Consider the following 23,684-nt stretch of genomic DNA (forward strand, 5'->3'; position numbering starts at 1 on the left):
TATAGGGAAGGGAGGTTCATTCCTTTACATTTTCTTCAATATGGGACAAGAAGTCCCCATTCTAGTCTAGAAAACCATATTGTGAAGACACTTGCTAAGGCTGTGAAGGTTGCTTCCCAGCGAGGTTATGGCTGCTTCTGACTATCACGGGGTATGTTGAATGTTGGGTTACGGAATGCATGTCGTTGTTGGGCCCCACCATGACTTGTAGAGCCCCCTAAGAAGGTGTTACTTATGCTAGGTGACATATAAAACAAGCTTGCTAGTAGAGGTATCTACAAGTCCCCGAAGTCCCCAAGTAAGATGATTTTCTTGGTTGGGGAGTTATAAACATGATGTCATCAAGCATAAGTGACGTCCGGGCGGCTCTTAGCCCCTACAAGTTCCTGAACTCTGTAAGAAAGAAGGGACTCTTTAACTTGCAATACAAAGATAGGAGCATGCGCACGTAGAATGCTTGTTGTATTGGGCAACGTATGTGAGTTGCACTAATATGCATTAGCATATTGTAGAATTTCCATTTCTTAACATGGTAAAAGTTCTGGTGTGGTTTTTCATGATGCAACAAAAATTCATTCAATGTCATCACTACTTTGAGAGCTTCCTTTCGCGAAACGGGCTCTATAGTAGAACTATCATCATCTTGATCATTTCACATGACGCTGTCAATTATTTGCTCGTCAGTCAACATAGCACATTGAACAAAATACTCCAATATTTAAGAAAATAAAGAATAAATTAGTGAGTTATTAATTTATCGGTTATTTTATATTCACTAAATTAATCAGATTTCCTTGGTCCCAAAGCTATTAATTTATATAGCTTCAAAAAACTGGGACTGCTTTGGGTCTAGGGTTTGAGAAATTCTTCTCGTCCGATGACGCTCGAGGTCAGCATTGGTTCGCCTTGCCAATAATGGGCTATTGCTGAGGGAGTTCTTGGGAGAGGCGTTTGGCTTGAGGTATTAGCAAGAAGGTTCCGCGGCAGGTACCGAACGAAGTCTTTGGGGGTGGCGGTCTTTTTTGTACAGGGATGGTTCGCTTTGTCGAGTGGCTTCCATGACCTACGACGACCTGGGTTGTGGAGGTATTGGGCGACGGTGTTGGGTATTAATCGAAGGGCATTGCATCTTGGCGACGCTAGTTTGTGGCGGCGTGGTATGTTACGGCATGGGGCTTGGTGGCGTGGGTCGCAGCGGAATGAATGTGGCGGTGTGGTTCGACGGACCTGCACCGAAACTGTACTTGCAGCTAGTGGGTGATGGAGATGAAGTCTGGGCTTGGGTCAAGCTGATCTTGCTGGGCCTTGAATTGGGTCTCTTTTCTTGGGGTTGGCCTCTTGAACTTGGTGATTTGGGTTGGGGTTGTTTTTGCCTAGGCCTATAGTATATTTTTAGTTTATAATTACGATTATTATTATGTGATTTTTTCTTTCCGTTACTGCATTTAATGGGAGGAAGGTGATAAAAGAAACAACTTTATAATGAAATTGATGAGAAATCTCTAAAGCGAAGTTTTAAGCCTGAATTCTTGGTTTTGCCTTGGCACACATATCAATAATCGATAACACCTTGGGTAAAGCTTACAATCAACAACAGTAGCTATATTAATCTTATACGATGCTACTATTTTGACTTACTATTTGAAATATATAGATGCATCGATGTTAAGAAAATTAAGACGCCTAGAAAGTAAAACTTTCAATTCAAGAGTATTTCTTGCATACGTAAAATATATTATTTGACCGGCTTTTTGTCATACACAAAAACAAACAAAATAAATGTCACTAGATTTATGATTTACAGAGGCCTACAATGACACTATCAAAGTATCACTAGGGACAAAAGTAAGATCACATGCAGTGGCTTCATATATTAATGGAGAGCCATAACTTGAGAGTAATATATACTAGTAAAATGTACCCGCGCTTTGCTGCGGGAATTCCTCTTTTTCATTTTTGTCACCCAAATCCAAAGCTGCTGATTAGTTTAGCACAGTTTAGGAGTATATGGTTTGCATTTATATAGTGATACACATTAATACAATATCCGATTTGAAATTCTACACAATTACAGTCCAGCTATTACATTATATTATATCTCAGCTGGAATCACAGTCCACTTATTACATTACATTACATTATATAGGGAGAGAAGATTATTACATTACATTTACATTTCAGCTGCACCGCATTCTATTTGACACAGTTCAAAAATGCTAGCTGCACAGTATTGCTAGCTGTGTTAATTGCAGCTCTACAAAAAAGGGCCAGCTGCATAGTCAGGTTGATTGTCTTAGTTACAACCTTACAAAAAGAAAATTAAACATGAGTTAACATCCTGTTGGAACAACTGGAGTTGGTTGTCAAAACACTTTGTTCAAAAAGCAAAATCCTAGCAGTCCCAACTGTACAGCGTTCTTCAGTTGTTTCGCTGACTGTGCTTGTACACAAAACGTAGTCAACGCAGGTATGATGGTAGAAAATGAACCATAGCTATACAAAAGAGTGATTTGGATTCAGTTGGCTTTCCCTTGCTGAGATAGTTCCTTGCTTGTTGATGATGATGCTGACGATGGAGACACTGTTTCTCCTTTGATTTGTTTGTCACTTCAAATGAAAAAAAATATAATTACAACAGTAGCGAGATAAGTTAAACTATAAATTACGACAGATTTATAAAATTTGTCACAAAGTTGTTTATAAGGAACAATAAGAAAGTACCTCAATTTCTAAGGAACAATAAGAAAGTACCTCAATTTCTGATTGATATTTACCTCTTGGCTTTTTTCTCTGTCTCTGTGATGAACAATGTTTTTCCACTTGTTTCAATGCCTCTCTTTTTTTTCAGATGAAAGGCGCTCTGGTGTTGCAGTGCTTGGGTTTTGTTCTACCATTGACGCAGATGATTGTTGACTTGGGAAAACATTTTCAACCACCAGTTCACCATATTGATTGATTTGGATTTGAAATAGATAGGTTTGGCCAACCATTTTCTTAATCTCTTCTGGTAACGTCTGCTCTGTTGGATATAGTCTTTTATTGACCAAATCCTGACAACTGATGCCGAACAACTATTGTCCTTGCTTCCCCATCAGAATCACTGTTGCTTGATAATGATCATCATGAATTGTCACATAAACTTTGTAACTGTATTTAAAAAAAAAAACAAAAAAGGGTTAATTTGCAGTGAAGTTAATTTCGCCTAAAGTTGTAATATTTTCATTAGCTATAGAATTAATATTAACGAATACAGTGGTAGGTTTACCATGGTAGAGGCATTTGTGCATGGTGTTTAGGACAAAAAAATTCCCCACTGTCTTCTTTTACTTTGAGCACTTTAGAACAGCTCGGACAGCCTTTATACCACCAGCCATCATATGTTGGGAACCGGAGAATGGAAGCAGTGCAATACACTGAATGATTCTGTGATGTAAAATGCAGATTTAGAAATAAATTTTTTTCAGTGAAATAGATGTATGCAATCACATGAAAATGTAAAGCAAGGTTGTTTTTTTCATACCACGTATGAATCTGGGTCCAGTCTATTCAGATCAAAGACTTGTCGTTTGGTTCTTCAATTCTTCTGCTGTTGGTCGTTTGAATGGTACAGGAAGTATCTTGACTTCATCGCCAGGTCTCGAAAATCTGCAATTTTTTTAGGTTGTTGTGTTAATATTTTTCAAAATCATTAGTAACTATTACAAAAGATAATAAAAGTATAGATCAATAATTTGAAGTGAAGAATACAGCAATATTATAATAAAACAACTTACTCAGCTCTGTATTCACTTGCCGCTGAATTGTGTGGATCGATGATCATGCAAGTATGATTTGTTGCTGTTGCTGTGACTCGCTCTGTAAATTGTAAAAGTAGCTAGGTACACATAATTGTGTTAATTTTAATGATGAATCATGTTTTTTTTTTTTGTAATTGAGGCTTACCCAGATATTTGCCTATTATTAAACTTGTGAATACAGCGAGCACTGGTGGAGATTTTCTCTTCACACTTTCTATATCAACCTGTCTAGCAGCATGACCCCAAAAGGTGATTCTTAAATCCTCTCCTGTATTTTTTGAAAAACTCATTTTTTAATTTTTTGACAGACTCCAATATATGTAATGCATAAAATAATTTGGAAATAAGGTACCTCAAGTTTTCTATGAAGACTTCGCATTTTGACTCCAGTTTTGTACGTCCTTCATATTAACTTGATGCTCTGGTAGAATCGATTTTATGCAGCCATAAACATCTTGCATTGGAAAAAAAAAAAGGAGGGAAAAAAACAAAGCATTGTTAATATGATTTAATTTTTAATTTAATGTATGAATGCAGAACTGGTTTATTCAGAGTTAATAAAGATACCTATAAGTACTTCTTGCGTGTTCACTTGTGCTCCCAACTAATTGAATTCAAGAACATGAAACGAATGCTCTGGTATCGGAGGGAAGGTATCCTTAACAACTTTAAATTTTGTTGATTCATCAAAACAGAGTTCTGCCTTATGATCAACTATTTTATATTTCGACACCAGCCGTTGTTTTCGCGTATAGAAGTCGGTAATCTCATATATCTGTCCTTGCATTTTTTTGCAGACGTAGAGATAATCAGATTCTTCAATTACAGCGTGAATTGCATCTCCCTGCGCATGTTTAGGAAAGAAGAAAGTTATATATGAGTTTTGAAATGATTTAGAATAATCATAAATAATTTGTAAAGAGCATGCCTCCTCGTCAATTAAGATGTAGTGAAGGCCATCATATATCTCACTTTTAAATCTCTTTGGCCTCCATATTCTGGATACACGAACCCTCACTTTGAAGACAGCTTGATAACCCTTTATCTCACAAACCAATGTAGGTTGAACGTTTTCTTCAAGCTGGAAATGAGAAGGAATACGCATTAAATTGTATTTAAAATTTAGACATCTTACTTGGAGTAAGTTAAGACACTGTCAATCATAGCAAAGTTGTGATAAAGAAGGAAAATATTATAAATCTGTTGGCAACATTGTTGAGAATATTCAAAAGAATTTAGTTGTGTAATCAAAAGGGGATATATGGGGTCGAAAAGAATTTACCATTTTGTTCTGATTTCCCATAGTTCACCTGCAACAGTGGATAAATGGGAATACCATGATAAGGTTAGTTGGTTAATTTACACAGCAGCACAACTAAACAATGGTGTTGACAGGAATGCAGATTTGATGAAAAGCAAAGGTTAGCGACATAATTGAAAAGTGATAACGAATTGAATAAAATTAGTGCACAGTATGTTGTTACGAATTTTATTCTAATGAAATCTAAGGTACTTTTTTAAGTAGTTCATGTTCGAAAATGAATCCTTTAGTTGATCTGTAAGTAGGCCTTTTTTACAAAGATGGGAAAAACATAACATGGGAGTCTGAAAGTTCATATTGAAGGTATACAATATTATTAAAGTGTGAAAACTACTAAAACTAAAACCAAACTGTTAGACTTGAAACTGTTAATATGGTTTTTATTAGTTTTTATTAGTAATTTTTAATCTTTAAAACCAAACTGTTAGGCTTCAAACTTTAGAATAAAATACAACAAAGGTAGAGGGCAAAGACGGAACAACTAATTAGTACTGTATAGGAGTCAACTAATCAGTACTGGAAGAAAAACTAAATAAGAGTAGGTGAATCTAGCAGTTTGAATATAACAGTAATGTTGATATCCCAACAAAAGGAATTCAAATGAATTGAGGAGGGAGAATTTAAATTCTAGGAAAAGACAGATTTAATTACCTTATTGACAACCAAAGAAAGGAAGTTCTTTTTTTCTGTGTTTTGTCAATCACTGAAAAGGTACCCTCTGTTTGCACCAAAGTAGTTCAATTAGATGACAAAGGGATAGAGAGTATTCAGAATGAAAGAGACCATATGATTTAATTAAGTGTTAAAAAAAAAAAATCGCAAAATGTTTAAAGCATTAAAAACCTTTAATCTGAAACGATAGAACCTTAATAGTCATGTTGATCACTACAAACCTTTAATCTCCAAATTCAATATGATAGCTTACATCCCAATTACTGCGTTGATAATACTAAACCTTTCCCCAAGTTTGAAACAAAATTCCCTTAACATTACTATATCCTAAATTGTTTGTACTTGTATTCCCAGAGAAGGTGCATTTGATGATTTTAAATTGAAGAATCTACCCATTCCGGAAGAGCATACCACTATTTTTGGAAAACATCTATCATAGAAAAGAAAAACAAACAGTTATTTACACAAACAATAGAATCTCAGTAAACAGAACCCAAACAACTTGATTATGAAACGTAAACTATTACATCACAATGGATGAACAATCTAGATACCTCTTACCATAAAACACAGAAAAAACACACGTAAAACATAGAAACCCAAATCCAAGTGTCGGAACTGTATACTACAGTGTATCCTCTTTACGATTCCAGTCTCTTGTAAGAAAAACGACTCATCAAAGAGTGCAAAAGGTCAAAATTAACGTCATCTAAGCAGATAATAGAGTAAGACTCGAATAGAAGAGAAGAAGATCAACAAAACAACAAAGCTAAAACAGTTTTTATAATAGGTATTCGTCTATTTGACCTGGTCTTGCTATAGCTCTATTGTCCGAGATCAGCACCCAAATCCAAGTGTCGGAGCTGTATACACGATTCAACATAGCAGTGAATCCAGTCACCGAGATTAAAGGAAAAGAATAGATGATAAAGACCAAAAACGAAAGCTCACCAAGCATGATGTCAATTTTGATGAAAACGGTTGATGTTGGCTGAAAGTGGAGGCTTCTTGAATTGGAATAGTACTGAAGAGGAGGTCTTTTATATATATATAGCTATTGAGGGCAAAAACGTAATATGCCAAATTCAATCCCTCTATAGTAATAGTATTGTTTATTGTTTGTCCGGATACAGAATATGGAATGCTGGAGCTGTTTGTCCGGATACAGAATCTGAGTTCCTTCATTTTGTCATGATTTGGCGACGTCAACAGGATTATCACATGGTATTCTACCTTTAGGTGGAAGAGTCGGTGTCAGTTGTTGATGTTGGCTGAAAGTGGGTGTCTAGATTCGGCGACATTATCGAACGGATGTGTCTCTGTGTTTCACTTGTTGAGTCTTTCTCTCTGTTTGTTTTCAATTTCCTCTCTTGCGCATCTGATATGAATTTGTCGCTGTGGAGTCTCTCTCAGTTGACATCTACCTTATCTTATGTCGGCAATAGATTTGAAGAATAGAAAGAAAGCAAGGAGAGAATTGTAAATCCGATCACCACCTCAGCTCGGCTCCACTCAATACACCAACGGCTTATGAACAAAACAGATGGCTTATGAACAGTAGGAACAGTAAACCCAACTTCAGTTTATTTAGCAGAATATGCATAACCGGGCCGACTGGCCATACCTTCATAACCATTCTTCTTATTTAAACTCATATTGGTAAGATTACTTAGCCGGCTAGCAAGAGGGGGAGTTCACAGAATGCAGCAGAAACTAGAAAAGGGACAGATGGTTGATGAAGATAAGAAATGGACGATTACATTTGCGAGAGAGTTGAAGAAGAAGGGTATTATAGCTGTGTAAAACCATAATTACATGCTCACAACATATGCACACAATCATAAAAGGGATTAAGGCTTACCTTCAGCAATCACTGGCATGGATTCCATCTTATGCAGCTGCAAACACGAACACTGAATATAGCCTTCTGTTACTTACCAACTTGCTTCTCAATGGACAGAACAATATGCAAAACGTCGGTAGTAATCAGGGACCAATTCATCTGTATATATAGGAGACTTAACCCTCAAGAAGCTTCCCATTAAAGCTATCCATATCGGTTTAGGTTTCCTAGTTAGATTCTTAATGTAACACTTCATTGTAATCTTTCTTGCAGACTAAGAATAGGATTACTTACCTTAATGAATAGATACACTGCTTCATTAAGTTACAAGTATTGATTTACTGTTTGTATCCATGTTAAACTAGGATTGATATTAAGCTAATCATCAATTACTTTATGATGATATGTGTTATGTCCATATTTGATCTTACAATCTCCCCCTTGGACTCACACATATCATTCTTTTTGATTTGCACCAGAGAACATCAAAACCTACTTAACTTACTGAAGTGCGCGCCAGATAACAAACTTAAAACGAAAATCCATTCCAACATGGTCAGATCACAGTTACTTATGCAGAGCAAGAAACTGTATACATTTTAACAAAAATGCTGAGTTTCAAAACCAGAAATACAAGCTCCTGCAATCCACATATGTCAAACCAGAAGTGATACAATATATGTTAATGTGTATCAACAAGTAAACATATATTAGGTCCTACTTTATGTTTCTAAAACCAAAAACTCAAGCAAATTTACTAAACACTGATGGCTTAAAGATATTGCTTGAACCTTAACATCATGCTTCACATGATTTAAGCCATCTGATAGCAAGTATAACTTTAAACACAAAATCGATAATTTTCAGAACATTCAACAAAAACTGCAGTAATAACCAAAATATGAAAATACCTCAAAATTTATTAATAATAACAAACTGCCATTACAAATAAGTTGTGATAAACAAAAAATAAAAGATCACAACTAAAATACAAGAACTCAGAAAACCTTAGAATTTTAAATGCTCCAACTGGATTAACTCTCTACTGAACCTAAGCATCTAGATTAGTTAATACTCCAATGCTGGCTGTATGCTTCTGGAATGCTGTTACTGACAATGCCTTGGTGAAAGGATCTGCTAGCTGTGAATTTGTGTCAATACTCAAAACAGCTATTTCACCATGCTTTACTCTTTCTGTAACACTGTAATACTTTAGATCAATATGTTTAGAATTATTTGATCTTTTACTGTTCTTGCTAAAGAAAACTGCAGCCTCATTGTCACAATAAATCACAAGTGTGCCAGCCACAATGTGACTCAATACTTTGGTCTGCATGAGAAAATTCCTAATCCAAAGTCCTTCACACACAGTTTCATATACTGCAATAAATTCAGCTTGCATAGTAGAAGTTGAAACAAGAGTTTGCTTCATGGTTTTCCAAGCAATAGCACCTCCTGCAAGCATGAACACATATCCACAAGTCGACTTCTTTGAGTCTGGATAATTCCCTGCAAAATCCGAGTCTGAGAATCCAATGAGTTTCAGATCCTCCACTTGCCTATAAACTAGCATGTGGCTTTTAGTTCTCTGCAGGTATCTCAACACTTTCTTCCCAGCTACCCAATGTTCATGGCCTGGATTAGATTGAAATCTTGACAAAATCCCTACTGCAAAAGACAAATCCGGCCTAGTGCAGACTTGTGCATACATGAGACTTCCTACAAGTCTGGCATAAGGCTTTGACTCCATATTTTCTTTCTCAACATCACTATTGGGACTTTGCTTCTTGGTTAACTTATCTCCTTTGGACATGGGAACTTCTCCAGCTGCACACTTCTCCATACCAAATCTCTTTAAAATTTTGGTAACATAATTCTGTTGAGACAAACCAAGTAGTCTCTGTGCCCTATCTCTTTTAATCTCAATACCTAGTACATAGGATGCTTCTCCTAAGTCTTTCATGTCAAAATTCCTTGACAGAAAACTCTTGGTATCATTAAGCAATTTAATGTTACTGCTAGCCAAAAGTATATCATCCACATAGAGTACCAGAAAAATAAAATTGTTCCCAACAGTCTTCAAATAAACACACTCATCAACAAGATTTTCTGTAAATCCAAAAGTAGAAATCACAGAATCAAACTTCTTGTACCACTGTCTAGAAGCTTGTTTTAGGCCATAAATTGATTTTCTTAACTTACACACTAAGTTTTCACTTCCAGCTTGTACAAACCCTTCTGGCTGCCTCATATAAATCACTTCATCTAGTTCACCATTCAAGAAAGCTGTTTTAACATCCATTTGGTGCAGCTCCATATCAAAATGAGCCACTAAAGCCATGATTATCCTAAACGAGTCTTTTGTAGAAACTGGAGAAAAAGTCTCAGTAAAGTCAATGCCCTCCTTCTGTGTAAAACCCTTGGCAACTAACCTTGCTTTATGTCTCTCTACATTGCCATTTGCATCTCTTTTGGTTTTGAAAACCCATTTACAACCTATAGGCTTTTGGTTGGGGTCAGGTTCAACTAATTCCCAAACTGCATTTTGACTCATGGAATTAATTTCTGCTTCCATTGCTAGCTGCCATTGATGAGATTCACTACTTTCAATGGCCTGATTAAATGTAGTTGGATCATTGTCCTCTGCACAATCCATTTCAATTTCTGCTTCTTGCAGATAAACAATGTAGTCACTCTCTTCCCCCCCATAAGTTGGTTTTCTTGCTCTCTGTGATCTTCTAGGCTGAGCCACTGGAGGATTTTGAGGTTCAGTTACGTGACCAGTTACTTGACCAGGTACAGTTACATGGTCAGTTACATGGTCAGTGACATGGGCAGTGACTTGACCAGGCACAGTTACTTGGTCAGTGACATGGGCAGTGACTTGACCAGGCACAGTTACTTGGTTAGTTACATGGTCAGTGACTTGGTCAGTGACATGATCAGTGACTTGGTCAGTGACATGATCAGTGACTTGGTCAGTGACATGGTCAGTTACTTGGCCAGTTACTCGACCAGGGACAGTTACTTGGTCAGTGACATGAACAGTTACATCTTGTTCTAAAGGCAATGCTACACTTATATTCTCATCTGACACAATTTCCTCAAAATCTGAGGTTAAATCCTCAAGGTTTGTATTGTGAACTTTTTCACTTAGAAACTTTACTTGATGTGTTTCAAAAATTCTAGGTGAATGATGAGCAGAATATAATTTATAGCCTTTAGATTTATCTGGATAACCTATAAAATAGCAACTAACAGTTTTAGGATCAAGTTTATTCAAGCTTGGATTATAAATCCTAGCTTCTGCATGACATCCCCAAACATGACAGTGATGAAGACTAGGTTTCCTGCCACACCAAAGCTCAAAAGCAGTATTTTCTATGGCTTTGCTAGGTGTCCTGTTGCAAATATAATTTGCAGTTTTTAAAGCCTCACCCCACAGAAATTTAGGCAAATCAGTTGTACACATCATGCATCTAACCATGTTCAAAAGAGTCCTATTCTTTCTCTCTGCAACACCATTCTGTTGTGGATTATAGGGTGTTGTGTATTGAGCTTTAATTCCATTGTCTTGCAAAAACAAGGCAAATGGACCCTTTTGTTGGCCGGATTCAGTGTACTTTCCATAGAACTCTCCCCCTCTATCTGACCTCACTGTTTTGATTTTCTTTTCTAGTTGATTTTCTACCTCAGACTTAAAGATTTGAAAGGCTTTCAATGCTTGTGCCTTTTCTGAAAGTAGATAAATATAACTGTATCTAGAAAAGTCATCAATGAATGTGATAAAATACACATTCCCACAGATAGTTTGATGCCTAAATGGTCCACATATATCGGTGTGTATGAGTTCTAATAAATTTTGGCTTCTATATGCAGTTTTCTTTCTAGTATTAGTTATTTTTCCCTTAAAGCATTCAACACAGTCTGTTAGATCAGAAAAATCAAGTTCATTTAGGATGTTGTTTTTCACCAAAATTTTCAGTCTCTCTTTTGAAACATGGCCAAGTCTTCTATGCCATAAAAATGCAGACTTTTCATTTATTTTGGTTCTTTTAACACCTGTTAAAGTGCTAGTACTGTTTGTGTTATTTTCAACAAGTAAAATTTCTTGTTGAGCCATTGAACAATTTAACTGTAAATAATCATTCATAATAACACTAGAACCAATTTGAACAGAATTTTTAGAAATAAGAATTCCATTACTATCCATAACAAGTCTACAACCAGATTTTACTAAAAGAGAAACTGAAACCAAATTCCTTCTCATGGAAGGTACATAAAAAACATTGTCCAAAACTAACAATTTTCCTAATCCTAAATCGAGCTTTAAGGTTCCAATAGCCTTGACTGCCACTCTCATGCCATTGCCTACACACAGGTTCACTTCATCACTTTTTGGGATTCTCCTTCTTATGAATACCTGCAAAGAATTAGTAATATGAATAGGTGAGCCTGAATCTATCCACCAAGACTGTGGTTCAACATTTATAAGATTAATTTCTAAAGAAAAAACTGTATTAGAAAAAATCTTACCCTTTTTGGCTAACCAATTTTTATAGCCAGTGCAGTCCTTTTTCATGTGTCCTACTCTTTTGCAAAAGTAGCACTTGAACCTAAATGGCCTATTTTCCTTGGCCACTGCAGCTGTTGAACTCTTAGTTATGGCTTTGATAGGCTTGAGCTTATTTTGGGGCTTTTTCCTTTCAGGCTTCTCAATGAGGTTAATGGTTGTAGCAGGTTCCTTTTCTTCCTTGATCCTAGATTCTTCATCCACACAGATGGATATAAGTTCATCTAGAGTCCAGTTTCCCTTTTGAGAGTTGTAACTGGTCCTAAGATGACTAAAACTGTTAGGCAAGGAATGTAGTGCATAATGCACTACCTGCTCATCCCTAACCCCCATCAAGAGCTCCCTGAGTCTGCCATTTATATTGATCATCTTCATAATATGCTCTCTAACTCCCCCTGAACCCATGTACTTCAAATCATGAAACTCCTTGGTTAGCCTAGCAGCTTCTGCCTTTTCACTTTCTTTAAACTTAACACCTATGAGTTCCAAAAAATCTGATGCTAGCTCAGGTTCTTCTATACTTCCTCTGACAGTCTTGGACATAGAGGTACGAATGAGGTTCTTAGCCATTCTATTGGATCTATGCCACTTCTTGTAAAGATCAGTTTCCTTCTTAGTGCTCTTTTCAGTTAACTCTTCAGGTTTGTCCTCAGTGAAGCAATAGTCTATGTTCTCATGCATTCCCATATAGTTCTCTACAGAATCTAGCCAAGCTCTATAGTTGGTTCCAGTTAGCATCAAGACACTGTTCAAGTTCATGTAAGAGTTACCTAAGGAGCAAAACAAAAATTCGCGTGAGTTCTCAATTTGTAAAGAAAATAACTTTAAGTTTTCTGTGTTTTATTTAGCTTTAAGCAACCAAAACAAGAACATACAGAAAACCTAAACAATCCATACTTGCATTCATATCAGTCCATAACCAAAAATAATGTTAAGCAACACTTTTGAGCAGAAGCATAACATCCTGGAGTTCTTTATCAATATACCATGTTCAATGAAAACAAGTTATCCAAAGAAATTTATCCACATCTTTAGACGTACAGAAGAAAAATTTCTAAGTATCCGTATTTATTTTCATCAAGCACGCATATTGCTGTTTTGTATTCTAAAACCATACTTGACCACTTCTTTGGAAGATAAAACTGAAGCATAGTTTTAAAACACAAAACACAATTTCAGTTTTGTTATTCGATCAGTTACTTGATTAGTTACCTGACCAGTTACTTGGTCAGTTACCTGGCCAGTTACATGGTCAGTGACCTGGCCAGTTACATGGTCAGTGACCTGGCCAGTTACATGGTCAGTGACCTGGCCAGTTACATGGTCAGTGACCTGGCCAGTTACATGGTCAGTGACCTGACCAGTTACATGGTCAGTGACCTGACCAGTTACTTGGTTAGTGACCCGACCAGTTACATGGTCAGTGACCTGACTAGTTGGTCAGTTACCTGATCATTGTTTTCTGCCAACATCAATGAAGAATGCTTTGTGCATCATAATCACTTATGCCAACAGAAAACCACAAAACCCATGAGCTTTTAACTTTATATTCTACCCAGATTCATCCTTGTAAGAAAATTAAGCTCTCATATCTGTCAATTTTAATAATGTGTAAAAAATTCTGGGAGATTTTTGTTCTTCATGCAATTTTTACACAATCACAGATACAATACCATATCATCAATCAATTCAACATGCATATTCAAGGACAATCAAAATTGTTTCGATTCCAAGAAACCACAGAACAATCAAGAAATTGTAAATTTCATCCGGTCACCATCTACTCTAACCTAACGCACGCCGGGAATGCAACTAGTGTTCTTGAGCACAATCAAAATTCAATTATCATGCTATGAATCGAAATCAATTTCCATAGAAAAACCTGTTTTTGCTTTTTCCCCAATTTGCTGCTAAAAATCACAGCGGAAGCGTGAATTTGATAATTAACCAGATGCAGCAATCGACTTAAGTAACTTACTTTGATAAGTTACATGACCAGTTACATGGTCAGTGACTTGGTCAGTTACTTGACCCGTAAAGCAAAAACCCTTTTTTTTTTTTTTCAATTTGTTTTGCAAAACCCTAAAACGATTTTGATATATGTGAGCCTATGCTCTGATACCAATTGTAAAACCATAATTACATGCTCACAACATATGCACACAATCATAAAAGGGATTAAGGCTTACCTTCAGCAATCACTGGCATGGATTCCATCTTATGCAGCTGCAAACACGAACACTGAATATAGCCTTCTGTTACTTACCAACTTGCTTCTCAATGGACAGAACAATATGCAAAACGTCGGTAGTAATCAGGGACCAATTCATCTGTATATATAGGAGACTTAACCCTCAAGAAGCTTCCCATTAAAGCTATCCATATCGGTTTAGGTTTCCTAGTAAGATTCTTAATATAACACTTCATTGTAATCTTTCTTGCAGACTATGAATAGGATTACTTACCTTAATGAATAGATACACTGCTTCATTAAGTTACAAGTATTGATTTACTGTTTGTATCCATGTTAAACTAGGATTGATATTAAGCTAATCATCAATTACTTTATGATGATATGTGTTATGTCCATATTTGATCTTACAAGCTGCACCAATGGTTGCAGTGACGGTACTGCAGTATCTTCTGCAACCAGTATCGATGATTATGGTCGGACATCTTGATCAGCTCTCGCTATCCAGTGTAGCAATTGCCATTTCTCTCACCAATGTCACTGGTTTCAGCCTTCTTGTAAGTCCTGCTTTTTCTTATGTGTGCGCGCGTGTTGCATTACCAGAAGCTAGTTTCTTTTCTTCCACCAACTACACATTTCTTTTGTGATGAATATGTTCAACTCATTACCTTGAATCAAGGGTCAAATTTTGGCTGCACTTGTCAACTTGGTCATATATGTTATATGTCTAATACACACACACACAACATGTCATCGATAGCAATGAACTCATTTAATAAATGGGTTGGGATGCTAGGAACTTGACCACTATATTTGCACCGTTTCTGTTTTTTTTTCGTTGGTTCTCCTTTTCATGTGTATGCTGTTTTGAAATTTTGGTAAACAAGTTAAATTGGTACAATGGGATCTGATGAATCTGTTGAGTAAGAAAACCCGGTGCAAATAGATACGTCTCTTTTTAATTGGTCTTAACTCTTAACTAAGATTGACACCTTCATTGGTAGTTAGATAAGTTTTAATGAGCGAGTTTCTTAATTTGTATTCATTTGTGGAGAGCAGTCTGGATTGGCAGGTGGATTGGAAACCTTATGTGGGCAAGCATTTGGAGCAGAGCAATACCAAAAACTTGGAACTTATACTTGTACTGCTATGATATCACTTCTCTTGGTTTGTCCTCCAGTATGTCTCCTATGGATATTCATGGATAAATTTTTACCTTTAGTAGGCCAGGATCCATTGATACCCCTTCAGGCACGCAAATATTCAATGTGGCTTATTCCTGCACTATTTGGTGCTTCAATTATTAAACCGTTAACTCGCTATTTCCAGTCTCAGCTAGAGTCTCATTTTCCCAATGCTCCTATCCTCTTTTGCCATTCTTATCTTCCATATATCTGCCTCAAGGGCTCTTGTGTATAAGCTGGGATTTGGAAGTAAAGGTTCAGCAATAGCCTTCAGTTTATCCACTTGGTTATATGTGGTAATGCTGGGTTCCTATGCAATGTATTCCTCAGTCTTCGAGAAAACCCGTATTACAATTTCAAAAGATTCTATTCTTCATGTTGGAGAGTTCTTTCGCTTGGCTATCCCGTCTGCTGTAATGGGTTGGTGAGTTTTCATATTTTTTCTGTTTTACATGTTCATATCATTTCCCACTCATCCCACTATATATACACATCTTAATTTTTTGTTGTTGATTAAATTGTAGTCTGAAATGGTGGTCGTGCGAGCTACTTATTTTGCTGTCAGGCCTTCTACCAAATCCTAAACTAGAGACTTCAGTTCTTTCCATATGGTATAATTCAATTTCAATACCAGAAGAAATAAATTTGTAAGATATTGATATACTGAAACTCACTTTTGTACTTTGTGATTGGATAGCCTTACAATCTCTACTTTGCACTTCACTTTATCATATGGATTTGGAGCTGCTGCAAGGTATGTTCTAAACAAATTCATTTAAAAAAATTTTTTTTAGTGCATTGTTGTTATGTTAGTAATGCCTTATTATTAGGCCACCAAGTTTGGTGTCTGCAAAATATACTCAAATCAATTAAAACTAAAACATCAATTATCTTACAGTACTCGGGTATCAAATGAATTAGGAGCTGGTAATCCACAAGCAGCTCGAGTAGCTGTTCAGGCTGCAGTGTTTCTCTCAGTCACTGAGGCGATTATTGTAAGCACAACCCTCTTTTGCTGTCGCTATGTTTTGGGGAGTGCTTTCAGCAGTGAGACGCAGGTAGCGGACTATGTTGCAGTTATGACACCTCTGATTTGCCTCTCAGTTTTTATGGACAGTTTACAAGCAGTACTCTCAGGTACATGCCTATAAACGTAAGAGAATGCTTTCTAATTTTGCACATATTATCTCACCATAAGAATACATATCTGTGAAGGGGTAGCTAGAGGAAGTGGATGGCAGCATTTGGGGGCGTATGTCAATCTTGGGGCATTTTATTTGGTTGGACTTCCTGTGGCTATGGTACTCGGGTTTCCTGTGCACTTAAGGGGGAAAGGCCTTTGGATTGGAATAGTGGTCGGCTCCGCTGTACAATCAACTCTTCTGGGTTGCATCACCTGTTTCACAAATTGGACTAAACAGGTTCATAACTCTATTTTTTTCAACAAAAATTTAATTTAATTTTTGATAACAAGTTCATTTTAAATAAACTTACATATTCCATGAAAAAAAACAATCCGCAAAAACTGACAAAGATGCTTATGTGTAAGGAAAACTGAAATTGTGAGAGAATTGAGTCGTCATTTCATTGATAATAGGAGCCTCTTTATATAGATGATTACAAGATATAAGAGTTCTACAAGGAAACGTAATATTACAATTGATTGGATATCTCCAAGATTCTCCGATATTATCCCTAATTCTAACCTTATTATCACTAGGTCAAGTAATCTAGAGTTTGAGCCAAACACATATTCTGGATTTACTTGAACACTCCCCTTGTGTCGCCTAAACGTGGTGCTCCTCTCGTTGTTTCATTAAAAACCTTGCTGAGTAACAAAAACCCAATGAGACAAAAATAATCTCGGTCGAAGAGGGAAAAGAGCACAACACACCCTTCACATTTCGAGACCATACATGTAGACCCCCTGATGACAACGGTCATGGGAGTTCGGATAAGTTCCGCAAACGTGCAACCAATATGTTTCTCGAAAGTGGAATTTAGGCAATGACTTAGTGAGCAAGTCTGCCGCACTGTCCTCAAATTGAACCTAGTTCACTTTAATCTTAAGGAGAGTTTGTTGTTGCTGATTATGCTTGGTGTTGTCGCTTTCGATGTAGCCTTGCTTCATTTGTTCAAAACAAGCAACATTATCCTAAATGCTTGTAGGCTCATCTGTGGTACACTTCAAACCACAATTGTTCGAACATGCGTAATTGTGGATCCAATCCATATACATTCACGAACCACTTCGTGAAGAGCAATAATCTTTGCATTGTTCGAAGATATAGCGACTAGGGTCTATTCTGTATACCTCCAAGATATCATGGTCTTTACCCATGGTGAACACTTAACCAGTTTGGGAATGACCTTTATGTGGGTTAGAGAGATACCCAACATCAGCAAAACTTTCCAAAACACTTATGTCGTTTTGAGATGGGGATAGAGGACGCAGGCCAGTGTTGGCGTTCCTAGTATGTGATGGGTTCGAATCCATCGTCTCTCTGTAGGGATAGAACAAGCCCATATCATTCGTACATCTCAAGTACCGAAAGATATCTTTTACACCAATCTAATGGCGTCGCGTTGGCACAGAGCTATTCCTTAGCTAACAAGTCCACTACGAATGAGATGTCCGGTCTTGTGCATTGAGCTAAGTACAATAATGCGCCTGTTGTACTTAAATAATGTACTTCTGCTTCTAGCACATCTTCGTCATCATCCTTTCGACGAAGAGGATCATTTTCAGGATCAAGACTACGAACGATCATGGGGGTGCTTGAAGGTTTGACCTGTCAAAATGCCTAAGCATCTATCAACACGATGCTCAAGTTCCAAACTGAGACATAATCGTGTTCTCCCAAAATCCTTCATCTCAAACTCAAATTTCAAGTGTTCAGCGGTTTCCCTTAATCTTTAAGGGCTTCCAATGAAGATCATGTCCAACATGAACCGCGATAGAATCTAAAACTTGTTATGGAAACGCGCGGGCATATTCCTTCCCAATCAATTAGTCACTTTAGTAAGCGTTTCAATCTTATTGTAAACGCGCTCCATGGTCTAGAGCCACTTGACTTAGGTAAATGAAGTTCACCATGAACTTTCATGTATATTCAGTATCTAGATCCCCATAGAGATACGTAGTGATCACATTTGTAAGCTGCATATTCAGTTATTCGGAAACTACCAAACTGACAAGGTAGTGGAGAGCAATAACATCCATTACGAGAGAATATGTCTCATTGTAGTCGATTTCAGGGCGTTTTGTGAGAAGCCTTGCTCCATAAGGCGAGATTAGTATATCTTTTTCTCAACACGCTTTCTAACGAAGACCCATTAGTCAATATGTTTTATGTTAGGAGGTGTTGGCATCACTGGCTCAAAAACCTTCCTATTCGTTAGAGAATCCAACTTAACCTGGATCGCATCTTTTCATTTAGGCCAAATTTCTCTACGTTGGCATTCATTCATCAACGGAGTGTGGTTCGATGTCATCGGACTCAAACAAACTCATGCGCAATGAAATGCACAACTCCATCATCAATTATGATGGAGTTTCTATCCCACGTCTCATGTACACTAGTGTAATTTTCATAGAGATCTATATTTTCAGGAATAGGTTCTGATGTTGAGGCGTCCCCCAACGATAATCATAATCTAGAATATTCTCATGAGACTGATTTTGAGTGTCGATGATTAAAGGATTGGGTTGTGCCAAGGTATCATTCGAACCCACGGGCCTCCCACGCATCCTAGCTAGGGCCAAGGCCTATAACGCCAGAGTGCCACTTTCTTTGGCATTGGCGCCATGCCTACCTCCATGTAGGGTGGCGCTACGTTCTCTCATAGGGACGTCCTGTCATGCCCCTGATTTTTAACACAAATAAAAATCGGTATATAATCTCATAATTATACATGCGCGATCGTTCAGCCATCAATACCAAATACATGGAGACATCTTCTCTTTACAGCAAGTACATATTGATGCCCTGAACCCACAATTTCAATTATTGACCCGCTCCACAGGGTCATATATTACATAATTTACGAATTAAATTGTCATCACAAAATAAAACGTAAATGCTCCTCAGAGCTTACTACATAGCGGAAGTCATAACAATGGCAAAGCCAACAAAATTTGCTTCCTACCCGTTCAGCTGCCAACAAGCTACCTCAGCTTTAGCCACGATTACCCTGACCTGCAAGATTAACCCCTACACCATAAAATGGTGCACCGGGTTTTCCACACAACAAAACCCGGCAAGCGTATGAAAGTTCGTATGAGTAATTCATGAACATCAATCAACAACTCACACACATCAGCTTAAGGAAACCATGCAACCATGATTCCTTCTAACACTCACTACTACAAAAATTGAATCAGACGACGCCTCTCACACGACGCATCATACTTTTCTGTCATCTGATTGATTTTTATTTTTTCAGACGTCGTTTTTACAAAATTTGTCGTCTGATATGGACTTATGAATTAGTTCAGAAGACGTTTAAAGGAAAAACCGTTGTGTGACGGTTAAAAAATTGAGCGGCAAGTTTCCCACCATGTAAGTGGTGGCAAACCCCATCTGAAACTCTAAAATCCCCCCCAACATGTATTAATCAGATGACCAAAAATAACAAAACTATGGTCTGATCAATATGTTTGGCTGAAGGAGGGAGATTTCCCACCACAATTTTTCTCAAACTCTCCAAGGGGGGAAGTCCAAATAATAAGAGACAACCCCCAAATAAGATTCAGACCACATTCTTACACAATTCTGTTGTGTGAGTCTATTTCCAAATTGATAGGGCCTCACAAATCTAGCTGAAACCCTACACTTGGAGCAAAAAACATAACAAAAACAAGAAAATAGCAAAACAATCTCCCGAAAGCTAGGGCCTCCCTAAACTCGTCTCACTCTCGACAGACTCGGCCAAAAACAAAACCTTCCCTTCTTGGTCGCCTCACTGTCAACAGACCCAGAAAAAACCAGAATCCTCACTCCCTACCCGAAACCTTACTCTCCCAAACCCTCATTCTTCTCTCTATTTCGACAGACCCAAACCAAAACGAAAATCCTCACTCTCTAACCAAAAGCTCACTCTCCCAAACCCTCATTCTTCTCCCTATCTTGACAGACCCAAACCAAAACAAAAATCCTCACTCTCTAGCCAAAATCTCACTCTCCCAAACCCTCATTCTTCTCTCTAACCAATCTCATCCCTCTGCGAATGGGATTGAGCCGGTGAACTGAGATTGAACCAATTTTGCCTCTCGGACCGGTTCCCATCGCATCCAGCCTCAGGTATCGAAATCGTTTCTTTTGGTTGATTCTCTTCGATTCTATAACTGGGTTTTGATTATTACGTCTTATTTTCACTTGGGTCCTCTCAATTTTTGATCTTTTTGGTGTAATTATCATGGGCTAAGCTTTCGGCTTTTTAATAATCTGTGAATATGTTTGATTCTGTTCCTCCATTTTGATTCGGTTTAATTATCTTCTGGGTTGCTTAGAATTTTGTTTATATGTATATACATGCGGTGATTATAATGAGAAGCAGATTTGAATATTTGATTTCATCATCTGAGTTGTTGTTCTTAACTGGTAAGACACCGTATGAGCTATTATAATACTGGCCACTGGGCTAGCAGTTTGGGCAAACAAACATAGAATTTTATTCTTCTCCAACTCCTAAGAGCTAGTTTTTACTGTTATGTAGAGGTAAAGTAAAGGATTTACACGTGTTTGGATTGATTTGAATCAAAGAGTCTGATTAATCGGTTTTAGCTAAGCTAGGAATGAAAAAGCTGCATATGCATAAATTTTGATGGGGTTGGAATCAAAGAGTTGCGTGAGGGTCGTTGGGACAAGTGGATGAGTTGAGTTGGATATGTTTTTGTGTGGGGATTCATTATGAAAGACTGAGCTAAAGTGTCTGCCTCCATCACTCCATCTTCAATGGTCTCTTTCTTTATTGAACCATGATCATACACCTTAATTTATTTTTACCGTGCAATTTTTGAAAGATAAGTTACAAATCAATTTTTGTAGTAGTGGAAGGAGTTACTGACATCCTACGCTGCACTGTGTATTAGCAGTTCCTGAAGGCCATAAATCAATATTATTAATTATCATATGCTTTTCCTTATCATATTATGTATTGAAATTTGATAAAAAGAAACACTTAAAATGTCTGCCTGCATTTTGGTGTTATCTTTCATTGTCCCAATAGAAGTTTTGGTGCCATTTTGTAATTTCATAGTTAATATGAAAAGTGAGAGAAAAAATGGAAAACGAATTTGTTATGTGTTTTCTCTATCATATATTCATATAATTGCTGCGGAAATGTCGACATTGCTTGGTTCACAGTAGATTGCATTGTTTTGGTTTGAAAGTTTTTGTGTTATTTAGGGTATACACTTTTGTACTGCAGGTTTTAAATATAGAATGTAGGAAGTTGTTTTTATTTGGTTTTCATAATGATCAGCTGTTCTTCGTTGTTGTTATTTTATTTATGTTTTATGGATTCTTGATATCTGAACTACAATCAGTATAGATGGGTCCTGTTATACCTTTTTATGATAGGTCCTGTTATGCCTTTTTATGTTTTGGTCATGCTTATGAAAGTTGGTCTAATATGTGGGATTTGGTTAATTTCATTGGGTGGTTCCTTTTTTTTTTTGGGTTTTGTTTGATCACATATGATTATGTGAAAGTTGTTCTTAGTTTCTTTTAGTGTTGTTCATGTTTTTAGTTGGTGGCCTAGCATCGACCTATTAATAGTTTTATACTATGCTAACCATTGAAAATTGGAACTAATAGCAGACAAAAAGCAGATTCTTCTAAGTTAGAGTCAAAGTTCAGTTGATTGAGCTTTGAGTCAAGAAGAAAGAGTTCTAGGTTTTGGAGTGTATTGTGGTGACTAAGTTTGTAAAATCATTCACTGCTTGCTGCAGGTAAATTTAGCTTCATTTAGATACTTTTGTTCAGTTTTCTGAGCATTTTATTTATGTTCTCTCATGATATTTGTTTTACATGAAGAATCTGAGGGGGTATGGTTTTAGATTTTGTTCAAAAGGCAACATGTTTTGATAATTTTGAGTAATATTTTGTAAATTGACTTTGGTCAGTTTAAATAACTTCAATTCATTTGCCTTTTGTGATTTCATTAGGAACATGGTATTGAATTTGGTTGTTGATACGTGTTATGTCTATATCTTTGTTGTAGTTTATTATGATTTAAGCTGAGTATAAACTTTATTTTGGTGTCTATTTTGGGTTCAGTGTCTATTCAATTTAGCAAGAACCTGTCAACATTCATAACATGCAGCAGTAGTAGTAGTGATTGCTATTTGCTTTTTCTTGCATTAGTAAAGACTTGGAAGAAGATATTGAGAGAAAGAGATACAACATTAGTGTTAAAATAATCATGGATTTGTCTAAGAAATTTGAAAAGTGGTAGGTATTGACAAAAAGCCAAAAATTTCTAATTAGATGATCTGCATAACCTAAGTATACTGAAAACAGATTTTGCGTTTATTTCTTTGTTCAAGTCTATCGCCTTGACTAATGGAATTTGAATTTGTTCTATGTTTCTTTTCAATTTCTTGCTTTTGATTTCTAACTTTGTAGTTGGTTCATTCTTTCGTCTATGTCATTTCTTTAATTTGAATTTTCTGATTCATAATGGCTTATACACTTTAGAACAATGATACTTGATTAGCAATTGAGTCATGAAAATGATATCAGTTCTTTGCAATTAAGTAATGGTTTATATATATGCTACCTGTAACCTTATTTGATTTTCAATATTTTTTTTTCTCCAGATTTCAGTATTCTACAAGAAGCAACTACTTTATAAGAAGGCATTAGTTTGTTGCATACAGAGTTCTTTCAAAAGCTTTTTCCTGCTTTAAGCTCTTAAGAACTGAGTGAATTATATAATCTTTTCTTCTATAGTTTGAGGAATCATGTAAGATTTCGGTTTTAATTTTGAGGTTTATGATCATATTCTGGACTTTGCCTTTTGAGTGATACAAATTTTGATCTTTTCAGTATTTTGTTTATCATGCACTTTGCAATTATGATGATTGATTGAAAAAAT

The 23,684-nt window shown here is 36.6% G+C and overlaps 1 long non-coding RNA gene and 1 pseudogene across 1 annotated transcript; one reads left to right on the forward strand and one right to left on the reverse strand.

Annotated features, from left to right (window-relative positions):
* Positions 1-3,773: 3,773 nt before the first annotated feature.
* Positions 3,774-4,195, reverse strand: LOC112196272. Its single transcript, XR_002935092.2, has 3 exons — positions 4,150-4,195; positions 3,943-4,065; positions 3,774-3,855 (listed from the first exon to the last, which is right to left on the reverse strand). It is a non-coding gene; the product is annotated as an uncharacterized LOC112196272 (long non-coding RNA).
* A 3,296-nt stretch (positions 4,196-7,491) lies between these two features.
* Positions 7,492-17,100, forward strand: LOC112199274 (annotated as a pseudogene).
* Positions 17,101-23,684: the final 6,584 nt, after the last annotated feature.

This window comes from Rosa chinensis, chromosome 4, assembly GCF_002994745.2.
Source record: "Rosa chinensis cultivar Old Blush chromosome 4, RchiOBHm-V2, whole genome shotgun sequence".
NCBI classification, from domain to species: domain Eukaryota; kingdom Viridiplantae; phylum Streptophyta; class Magnoliopsida; order Rosales; family Rosaceae; genus Rosa; species Rosa chinensis.